Below are 10,845 nucleotides of genomic sequence, written 5' to 3'. Positions count from 1 at the left end.
TAACCTCTGCACCAGGCAGGAAGTGACAGCACTGCACTCGGGTGGACACCTGTTCATACCCACCCCCCAATCCCTCAGAAAATTAAGAAAAACACCAAGGAAAGAAAACCCAAGAGGGAGAATAAAAAAGCTACAGGATGAGTGATAGAGGCTTGCTTCTACCAGGACCACACTAAATAAGTCCATACCAGGCTCTTGTCCACAGAACCACCCTCAGTTTAGAGCTGCGTGAAAGCAACCAGAAAGGGTTTGTGCTTGTCTGTTTTAGGTTCAAACTTCGTTTGCTTTGATTTCCCCAGTAGAATGTAAACTCCATGAGGGTAGGGACTTGTGCATTCTCACTGTATTTTCAGCTTCTGATCTTGCACTCAGCAGCAAGTTAACAAGCCTAGGGAAGAAGGAGTGACTGTAGGAAGGTAACATAAAGCCAAGAAAAGATAGGAAGTTAGGCCTGTATTCCAGGCCGAGCCAGAGCACCCGAGAAACTACAACTCCCAACATGCTTCAGACCCAACGCAGCCTTGCCCGGCCCCTATTGGCCTTGCGTGCTTAGAGAGCGCATGCTGGACGCGGCGCCCGCTGGGACTTGTGGTTCCTGCCGCGGTGTTGGGGGGTGGGGCCGGCATGGAGGCGGGCGGGGGCCGGGGGCGGGTGCGGCCCCTCCCCCGTCACTTCCTGCCAGGCTGCGGGCGCCGAGCCGCTCTTCAGCGTTTGCGCTGGTTTGTCGTCGCGTCTGTGTGCGCTCCCCCTTCTTCTGACCCCCGGCCCGGCGGCGCCCGCCTTCTCCGCGGCCACTCCGCCTCTTCCCTCCCCCGGTCCCTTTTTCCTCGCCCTCTTGTCTTGCTTCTTCCCCTCCTCGCCGCCGCCCAAGACCGCCGGCCCCGGGACGAGCTCTGGGGAAGCAGCCAGGTAAGGCGGCCGGCTGGGCCGGGCCGGGCCGCGGAAGAACCCACGCAGGCACGGCGTCAGCGGGGGGGTGGGCGGCGGGTGGGCTAGGCCTCGCGGGCACGGGAGCTGCGGCCCAGGCCCGTCTCCGCCCGCGGGGCCTTCCCGGAGGAGGCGGGCCCTCCGCGCCGCTCGTGGGCCCTGTGCCGCGGAGTTAACGCGGGGGCGGGGGGGGGGGGCGCGGGCAGGGGCCGGGTCGGTCGGAAGGCATTCGGGTTTCGGTGCTGTGCACGGTGGTGCGGCCACTGCGGAGCCGCGGAATAAGGTGCCAATTCCCGGCTCTGCCCCCTTCGTAAGTCACTTCATACTCTTTGTGTCTCTGTTGTGAGGGGAAAAAGGAGGGGGGATAGTATTAATCCTGTCCCAACCCGGTCCCTGCCTCTTCAGGCTGTGAAGTTGCAGTGAAATGGGGCGTGTAAAGCGCTTATCAGTGTGCCAGACCCACGTCGTGTCCCAATAAGCCGTTTGCATAATTTATTAACGTGATATGAAGGTATAATTTAGGGTGCAGACTGGGCAGAAGTTGACCTACCTTCCCTTTAGGGTTTTCTCCGAGGCAGAAGAATCCCGCGTGCCCACTGGCAGTGCCTGGGCATTGTGCTTCCTTGGCACCAGAGGGGCGCGCGCTTAATGGGGACACTGTACCAGGCAGGGTATGGATGTAAAGCCACCGTCTCTGTAGAGCCAGCTGTAGGGGCTTCACCGGCTCCCCTAGGCTCCGCACGCAACCTGTCCCATGTTTCCATGCCACCATCCAGAACCTTATTGCCATTCCTTTTTATGAGAAAGTTGCTGGCATAAGTTCCCCTTGGGTTCAGCAGACCTTTTAGAAGCCCTCCTGTGTGTCAAGCTCTGGAGGTGGAGTATGCAAAGATGCTTTTCACTCCCGGGGGCCCGGGTTTCCCTTAAACTCCCTCCTTGTGGCATGAAGCTTTATTTTGATCTGTTTGCCCATCGTATTGTGTGCCCTTTTTTAAGGTCACTGTTTTCAACTGCTTGTAGCTGTAGTTCTGTATGTTTGTTTGTTTGTTTTGAGATGTGGTTTCTCTGCACAGTCCTGGCTGTCCTGGAACTTGCTCTGTACTGGGTAACTAATTCTTGAGAATTAGAAGTGTTGGAAGAGATTTAAACTAGGATTTTGGTCTTTCAGGGATGTGTGCTTAGCAAATGTAAATTACATCACTACTTGTTGAAGTAAAAACTAAAAATACATTTGGGGAGTGTGGAGGCAGAAGTCTTGGCCATTCTGGTGAACTTTTAGGAGACTGTCTTTATTCTGACTCAGCCTTTCTCTGTTTTCTTTAGTAAGATGAAGTACTTTGGGTTTTATTTTTGAGTATTATATCAGCAGCAGCTGTTGTGGAAGTCAGAAGACAACTTGTGAGATTCAGTAGGTTGTCAGGCTCCATGCTCAAAGACTTGACATACTGAGCCATCTCAAAACCTCATTTTTTTGTTTTTAATCTGTTCTTAGTGTCATAAGCATCCCCTCCTTAAAGATTCACAGCTCATTCGGGAGCAGACTTACAAGAGTAATACCGTGTGCGTTTTCTGTGCTCTTCTGAGTGGAGGCCGGAGGTCAACCTCTGGTGTCTTGTCTTCCTTGACGGCTTTCTACCTTTTTTCCTGGAACAGTCTCTAAGCATTGCGCCTTTTCCTGAGCTACCTTTCTCTTGAGCCTATGGGCAGATTATTTTGGACAGTTTCTTTAGTAAGTGGAGAATGTTTATATCGCACCCATCTCGATATTGCAAAGCAGTGTGTTCTGTTTTCAACATCTTCCTAATATTTTTGTAACAGTCAGGAAATAGTTTCTAGCGTAAATTGTTGAGTGTAATGACTTTTTTGTTTGTTTTGGATTGTTTTGTTTTTAGAGACAGGGTTTTTCTGTGTAACATAGCCCTGGCTGTCCAGGAACTTGCTTTGTAGACCAGGCTGGCTTTGAACAGAGATCAGCCTGCCTCTGCCTCTGGAGTGCTGGGATCAGAGGCATTCAACATTTGGCTGACTTTCAGTCACTAATAGTTGAGGAGCTGTTGATTCAGTCCTTAGGAGTAAGGCTGAAATCTGGGCTGAAAAGTGGGAGTCCCTTAGAGGAGGGGAGTCCTCTAACTCTGCAGCCATTTTCCTGCTGCTTCTTAGTCATGTGTCAACCAAGAAGCCAGACCTCCAAAGAAAAAATGTGAGAGAGAGAGAGGAGAGAGAGAGCCTGTGCACTATCAATCCATATACTGAGAAATTTCATTTCATTGGCAATTTAATAATCAGCCTGAGGTGATCTGGTTAAAATCAAAATGACTAAGATTATGATAGATTTAGGATTTGCTTAAAGGAGGGGGTTCAAGAAGAAATAAGTCAGACCTTAGCTATGAGTTAATAAGTGTCAAAGCTGGGTGACCAAATACACAGTGCCCTCTATAGCATTCAACTTTAACACTTCAAAACAACTTCAGGTTCTCTATCACAGCCTTAAAATACCACTTGGCTGAGTCTATCATAATCTGTGACATGGCAAAGGATATGCTTGGCACTATTTGCAGACTCGTTTGTTTAGGGACTGTTCAAAGACAGACTCCACACAGTCAGACATTAGACAGTCTTAAATTTATCTGCTTTTTTCCCTCGGGTCTGGGAACCCCTGGGAAGAGTGGGAGGAAAGATTGTAGGAGTCAGAGGGGACAGAGGACCAAGCAGGGTGCGTGTGGGCTTGTGGAGACAGAAGCTGTGAGCGAGCGCAGGGCTGCACGGTCTGCTTGTTCTCAGTTCTCTGCAAACATGGTATAGACTTTAGCTTGGTGTGTTCATGAGACTGAGGGAGCAGTTTTGTCTCTGACTCTTTTGCCAGTTCTTGGAACTATTTTCCTCCTGTGGGATTGTCTTGTCCAGCTTTGTGAGGGCTTTTGTCCTATTTTATTATATCTTGTTTTGTTCTGGAGGAGACAGGAGTGTGGAGTTAGGCCTGGAGGGAAGGAAAACTGTAGTTAGGTTGTATTGTATGAAAGAAGAATCTATTTTCAGTAAACAAATACAAATTAACAACAACAACAAAAAGATGACTCTGTTTAAAACAAAACAAAAAGGAAAAATAAACAAAACTTGCTTTCTAAAAACCCCCAGGCTGTGTGTCCTAGCTATTAGAGAGAGAGAGAGAGAGAGAGAGAGAGACAGACAGAGACATATACACACTCTCTCTCTCTCTCTCTCTCTCTCTCTCTCTCTCTCTGAGTAAAAAGAAAAGGACCATCGGGCTGTCCGGAGCTCCATGGCGGGCCCTTGCCTAACACAGACAAGGCTGCAGGTTTAATCTCTCTATTGTAAACCCCCAATCTACTGCACCCCCCATTGAATTGCTGTCTGAAGGTACCTGCAGTGTTTACAAACCACAGATTGGCTGAATGCTAAGAACAGCACTGTGGACAGGGTGCAGCTCCAGGTCAGAGACTGGCATGTCCCTAGGCTAAAAGCAAAGGTCCCTCACAGAGACGAGCTTGACCAGAATGTTGTCGTGACTGCTGCTGTTGCTCAATTTTCTCTGTAACTTTGTTATTTCTCCCCTAAGAGCTTGGTTAGTACAGTGCCAGTGTTCTGTGGTTTCAGTTGTTCCAGCCAGGGTGGTGGGAGGGGGTTGTCTCTTCAGATTAATTTAGGAGTTTGTCCTTAATCCCAGAATTGATGTCTAAGAAGGAATAGAACATTTAAGAACAATGATCTTTCCCCATTAGGCTTAAAGTAAAACTTTGGAGTACTTAGAATTTTTACTACCCTTGTAGTCTCTTCAAATAGATGTTCTCTTAAGGTGTATTCAGAAAGCTCATTTATATACAAATTGTTTTTAAGCTTAGGCGTGGATCTGGCTCTTGGGTCCCCGGAGTCCCCTAGTCTGAAGGCCAAGCCAAAGCCTTATTCCTGCTGTACCCAGGGTAGGTCAGATGCAGGACCCAGTGCACATTCCCTTCCTGGAGGCTCTTTACCTAGATCCAAGAGAACAGAGTGTCTTTAGAGTGGACCTGCTCAGTTTCCCAGGCTGTGGGTTTTTGATAAATAAAACTTTTCATTTTGTCTTGGACAATCTGTGTATAGTTGTACAGTCTGACTTCTCCCCTCATCGTCCCTCCCAGCTGGAGTGTTAGGACCTCCAGACGGTCCATCTTAAGTGACACTGTTGTCCCCTCAGATGACAGCTCTTGGAATTGCTTGCAAAGCGTTCTTTTAGCTTGAAGTTTTAGAGATGTCAAACTATTGATAGAATTTTCGTGACTTGTTTTACATGGGGCCTGTAATAGATGAAGTGTTTGTAGAATTTTCAAAAGCAAAAAACGTCTTTCTAGGACCCCAGCTGTAGTGCTTACGCTGCTCTAAGATACAGACATTGCAAGCTAAAAAATGAACTTGAGAAGACTTGTGAGTTGCTATGGTTACTTCTCCCAACATTTTATTACAAAGTTTTAAACACATACCAAAGTTTCTGGAACTTTCGTCCTGGCCCCTTTAAGTACCACCTCCCTTACCGTATCGCTGAGCTCACCTGCCCTGGCACGCTTGTCTGTCTCACATCGTCATCCGGTTTTGATGCATTTAACAGTTGCCGCAGCACCACATGATATTCACTAAAGATGGTTAACTTAGCTGTTCTGCTTGCTGAGCTGGGCCTAGGGCCTTGCTTAAAATAGCCGAAAGCTCTACTGCTAAGTGACATCACCAGCTGTTAAGGTTGATTTTATTTTATTTTAGTTTTTTTCTTTTTGAGATAGGATCTCACTTGGTAGCTGTGGCTGTCCTGGAACTCAACGTGTATACCACACTAACCTCCAAGTCACAGTGATCCACTTGCCTCTGTCTCCTGAGTTGCTGGCTGGAATTAAAGGCGTGCACAGCCGTGACCAGCCCCAGATCTTTTTTAAAAGTCAAGAGCTTTGCTGGCTTTTACTTCCAGTTATGATTTGACTGGAAAATCTCTACTTTTAAAGCAAATTGTCTATTGAACGTTTGCACCAGGATAATGCTGACCAAATCTTTTGTTCTCGCCTGAAGAAGAGATGGTAGGAGTAGAAGTAGCTCCGAGGGACTGTCAGAGGGTCCAGATGACAGCCTGGATATCTGTTTCCTCCACAGCTCAGTGCTCTAAACTAAAATCCACACTGTGAACCATTCTCAAGTGAGTAAAAGGAAATTATTGCCAGTAACCTGTTATTTTTGAATATTTTCATTTTCACACTAGTGACAAGGTTGATTTAAAGTGATGTCATCTTGTAAGTGGGGGCTCCATGGTATCTTTGGTATCACAGGTGTTCTTTTGCATATTAAGATTATAAATGGAAAGCAGAGATAGAAAGCATGGCGGCACATACCTTTTATCCCAACACTTAGGAGGCAGAGGCGGGCAGATTTCTGAGTTCTAGGCTAGTCTGGTTTTATGTACAGTGAGGACTACAAAGACAGACTCTGTCTGAACCAACTTCCCTGCCCCCAAATAGTTATCTGGTAGAGTTATTTAATGCAGAAAAAGAATCCAAAAGGTTCTGTTTATATAAGAAATGAAAGCTGCCTGTTACTGAATTCTTCTAGGCCAAGGAAGGCACGTGCCTTTAATCCCAGCACTTAGGAGGTAGAGGCAGAAGGATTTCTGAGTTTGAAGCCAGCCTGGTGTACAGTATACGTGCAGAATCAGCATTTTTTTCTTCTTTTAGTGCCTCAGTTCTCATCAGACAGATCTCTGTCTAACAGTAGTGGTAAGCTCAGCATTGCAACAGTGAAGTTTTCCTCTGCAGCAATCTAAAGGAGCCTTATCTCCCTGACTACTTGCCTGTCGTCCAGGTAAAGGGTTAGGGCACCTCCCTGGGTAGACTGGGTAAGTTGGACAACAGAGAATTGTAGGATTCAAGCTTAATCTGCCTTCACTGGGTATGTTATCCTCTGACACAGAGGGCTGCCCAGGATTCTGTACATTACAGCATTAGCAAATAGCATTCCATTTCTAACAGGGAATTCTGCAAAAACATAAAACCTATACCTCAGTTACTTTGACTTGTGGAAAGCATGGATTTTAGGCCAAGCATATCAACCCAAGCCTGTGATCCCAGCACCTGGAAAGGGGAGACAGGAGAATCGGGATTTCATGGCCAGTTTTGGCTACATAGCAAGTATAAGACTGTTCTACCCTCATGAGACCTGTGTCCCCTCCCCTCCCCTCCCCCCCCACAAAAGGACATGGAAAAATTAAACAAGATCTGAAGAGAGCACGAGGCCTGCCCCTGAGGGAAGCAATTAATAACTTGAGCAGTATTATTCCCTCACTATCCCAGAACAGACCCCTTTCTAATTCACTTGTGTTGGGTGACACCTTGCTGGCCATTCCAATTGATTTCATGCTAGCCTCCTGAATGTCATCCCACCTCACACCGTCTCAGTAGCATCTCACAGCCAAAGGCAGTGGGTGTTGCTGGTCAGCTTCTTAGAACCAGCTACATGGGACACATGGCTAGAAGGAGAACCAGAGGCTTGTTCAGGCCATGAAAGATTCAAAGGAAGTAAGAGAAATTATTCAGGAAGCAGTTTAACCCTGAACTAAATTAGCCAGGCACTTAGGGGCAGGTTGGAAAGAAAGAGCAGCATTGATACTAGAAAGTACTGGGATTGGAGATCTTCCCCTAATTCCCCCTAAACAAAGTTACTTGGAAAAAGGAAGTCTTTTTCAGGTTTTTTGTTTCTTTGTTGTTGTTTTTTTCTAGACAAGGTTTTTCGTTGTAGCTCTGGCTGTCCTGCAACTCACTTTGTAGACCAGGTAGGCCTCAAACTCATTCTCCTGCTTCTGCCTCCCAAGTGCTAGGATTAAAGGTATATGCACCCCCCTTGCCTTTTGTTTTTTGTTGTGTTTGATTGTTTGTTTGAGACTGGGTCTCACTATGTAGCCCTGGCTGTCCTGGAACTCACTCTGTAGACCAGGCTGGCCTCGAACTCAGAAATCCGCCTGCCTCTGCCTCCCAGAGTGCTGGGATTACAGGCGTGTGCCACCAATGCCCGGCAAAACTAAGTATTTTTAAGACAAAATAATGTAAATCGGTATTGTCTATTGTAAGGTTGTAGTATGTGATCCTGAATTCACAGTCAAGTGATCTCTGGCTTAGTGTCTAGGAGCATTTGAGAGTCCAGTGCAGGGGTCTGCGACAACACCAGCTAATGCATTCTATCTGGGACTTAAGTGTGCATAGTAATGATAGCTTCTTACAGAATCCATTAAAGATAGAAGTTTTTAGACTCTGCCCAGCTTCAGACAGAGCTTATGCTTCATGAAAGCAAGATAATAGAGAAACCAGAACAAAGGGCTCTACTTATTATTATTACTATATATGGTCTAGATTTACTTATCTTATGTGTATAAGTGTCATGCCTATATGTATGTCTGTGCACCATGAGCATGCCTAGTACCAGAGGAAGCCAAAAGAGGGCATTGGAGCCCTTCAAGTAGAGTCACAGATGGCTAGAAGTGTGTATGTGAGTTCTGGAAACCCATCCAGGTCCTCTCAAAGAGCAGCCTGTACTCTTTAACTCCTTAGCCTGCTCTCCAGCCTCATCCTTTTTATTTCAAAATTCTTGTGTATGTGTGTGTCCATGTGTCCATGAATGCACCCTATGCTGTGTGCATGTAGAGGTCAGAGGATAACTTGTGGAAGACAATTTTTTTCCGTGTAGGTCTCAGGACTTGACCTTAGGCCCTCAGGCTTGCCTTGGTGGTTAACGCCCCTTACGACAAACTTAGCCATTTCTCTGCTCCAAGCCCCACCACGTTTATTTGTTTGTTTGTTTATAAACAGGTCTTTATGAGGCTCTGGATGTCCTAGAACTTGCTATGTAGACCAGATCTGTCTGTCTCTGCCTTCCCCACTGTATTTTTTGAGACAGAATCACTGTTCTGAAGCTCACTGATAAGGCTAGGCTAGCAAGCTCTGGGCACTTGCCCATCTCTGTCTACTTACTGTGCTAAGCTTTCTTTAAAAAGTGTGTGTGTGTATGTATATGTGGTGCGTCTGTACCTGTGTGTGCATATCTGCCACAGCACACATGTAGAAGTCAAAATGCAACTAGTGGGAGTTACGTGCGTCCTGGGGATTGAACTGAGGTGCCAGGCTTGGTGGCCATTTACTGACTGAGCCTCTGTCTCTCTAGACACCAGACTGAAAAGTCTGTTAAGAACATTTTCAGTTTTCAAATTAGAATTGTTCATATTTTACTATTTAGAGATAGAACTTGAGGTGTAAAGATAGAAAAGAAAAAGAAGCAAGCTTGTAACTTGACTTGTGGAATTTAGTCAGTGAACAGTAGTTTTGTACTGTCTGTGAAAGAGATAGACTGAAGTGATTCAAACCTGTAGAAAACATGCCAGTGCAAGACAAGGAACTCTAGCTGATAGTTGTTGCGACTTTTTCCTTTTACTTTTTTGTAATTTAATCTTAAATCCTATAGACCAATATGTAGAAATGCCTTTTTAGTAGTTTTTCTGTGTAATTGCCTTTGTTTTTATTAAACATAGCAAAGACAGTTACAATCAGATGGCAGGCCTATAGTTGAGGGAGTTGGCTCACAAATTTGGAAATCAGGCCGTGTGGTTGGGCGGTGCATGAGGCCAGTCCCTTCAGGGCCGCTCTCTTGTCAGGAAGAGCTTGCCACGTGCATGTCCCTGTGAGGTCAGAGGAGCTGTATCCGTGGTAGCGTCGAGTGTGCACTGCATGATGCCATGCTGATGTCACATTTACAAACTTCTGCCTATGGATTCTAGGTTCCCCAAGAATTGAGCAATTCAGGAGAGCAGATGTACCCCTGTAAATCCCGCTTTTCATTTTGGAAGAGTCTCCCACCTCCCACTCCCTTAGATCCAGAGGAAACACTATTCCCAGAGAGCCCTCCTTAAGGTGCGTAAAGTCCAGCTTTATAATGCTAGGTCTGCCTCTTCATAATGCTAGGTCTGCCTCTTCATAATGCTAGGTCTGCCTGTAACTGCTGATGCTATCCATTCCTCACTGACTTGTGGACAGTGACTTTTCTTTGTAACAGTAGAGAAATGGAAGATTATTTTATGCAGCTTGAATTTTCTTTGTTTTGTTTTTTGTTTGTTAGTTTTGTTTTTCAAGACAGGGTTTCTCTGTGTATGTAGCCTTGACTGTCCTGGACTTGCCCAGTAAACCAGGCTGACCTGGAACTTAGATCCACCTGCCTCTGCCTCCCAAGAGCCTGACTTGAATTTCTTTCTTTCTTTGGATTTAATTAGACAGTAAATGAACACTGTGGTGATAGTGCAGGGCCCTGTCTTCTAAAAACTTTTTTTTTAGGGAGTATGTGGATATGTTGTAGCGCTTGTGTGGAGGTTAGGATAGTTTGTAGGAGTCAGTTCTCTTCTAGAGTTCAGGTCCTACGGGCCAAACTAGGGTAACTAGGCTTGCTGGCAAGAATCTTTACTTTCTGAGCCATCTTGGCAAACTAGCCATGTTCATAAAGTATGCAGACATGAGCGCTGCAGGTGTCCCTCAACATAATTTGAGCATCTTAGTCACAAGGACTTTTGTATTTTGCTTTCTTTTTTGGTTTTTCTAGACAGGGTTTCTTTGTTTAGCCCTGGCTGTGCTGGAATTCATTTTGTAGACCAGGCTGACCTCAAATTCAGAGATCCACCTGCCTCTGCTACTACATACATCTGGCTTGATTTCTTTTTAAGTTACAGAAGTTTATGTCTGTGATTGTTTGCCTGCATGAATGTTTGTGCATCATGTGCGTGCTGTACCTGATGAGGACAGAGAGAGCATCAGATCCCCTGGAACTGTAATTATAGCCAGTTGTGACCTGCCTTGTGGGTGCTGGGAGTAGAACCTGGGTCCTCTGCAAAGCAGCCAGTGCTTTGAGTCATCTCTC

General features: G+C 46.1%; 1 protein-coding gene across 3 annotated transcripts in view; it reads left to right on the top strand.

Annotated features, from left to right (window-relative positions):
• Nucleotides 1-706: 706 nt before the first annotated feature.
• Stau1 (staufen double-stranded RNA binding protein 1) overlaps nucleotides 707-10,845 on the top strand; it is a 45,475-nt gene continuing 35,336 nt past the window's right edge. For all 3 annotated transcript variants that reach the window (XR_007978064.1, XM_052184330.1, XM_052184329.1), the window contains exon 1: nucleotides 707-909. The gene's annotated coding sequence lies outside the window, so the exon portion shown is untranslated. The remainder of the gene's footprint in view (nucleotides 910-10,845) is intronic.

The sequence above is a fragment of the Apodemus sylvaticus genome, chromosome 5, assembly GCF_947179515.1.
Source record: "Apodemus sylvaticus chromosome 5, mApoSyl1.1, whole genome shotgun sequence".
Lineage (NCBI taxonomy): Eukaryota > Metazoa > Chordata > Mammalia > Rodentia > Muridae > Apodemus > Apodemus sylvaticus.
The sequence above is the reverse complement of the archived record's forward strand: the minus strand, read 5'-3'. Positions and strand labels throughout refer to the sequence as shown.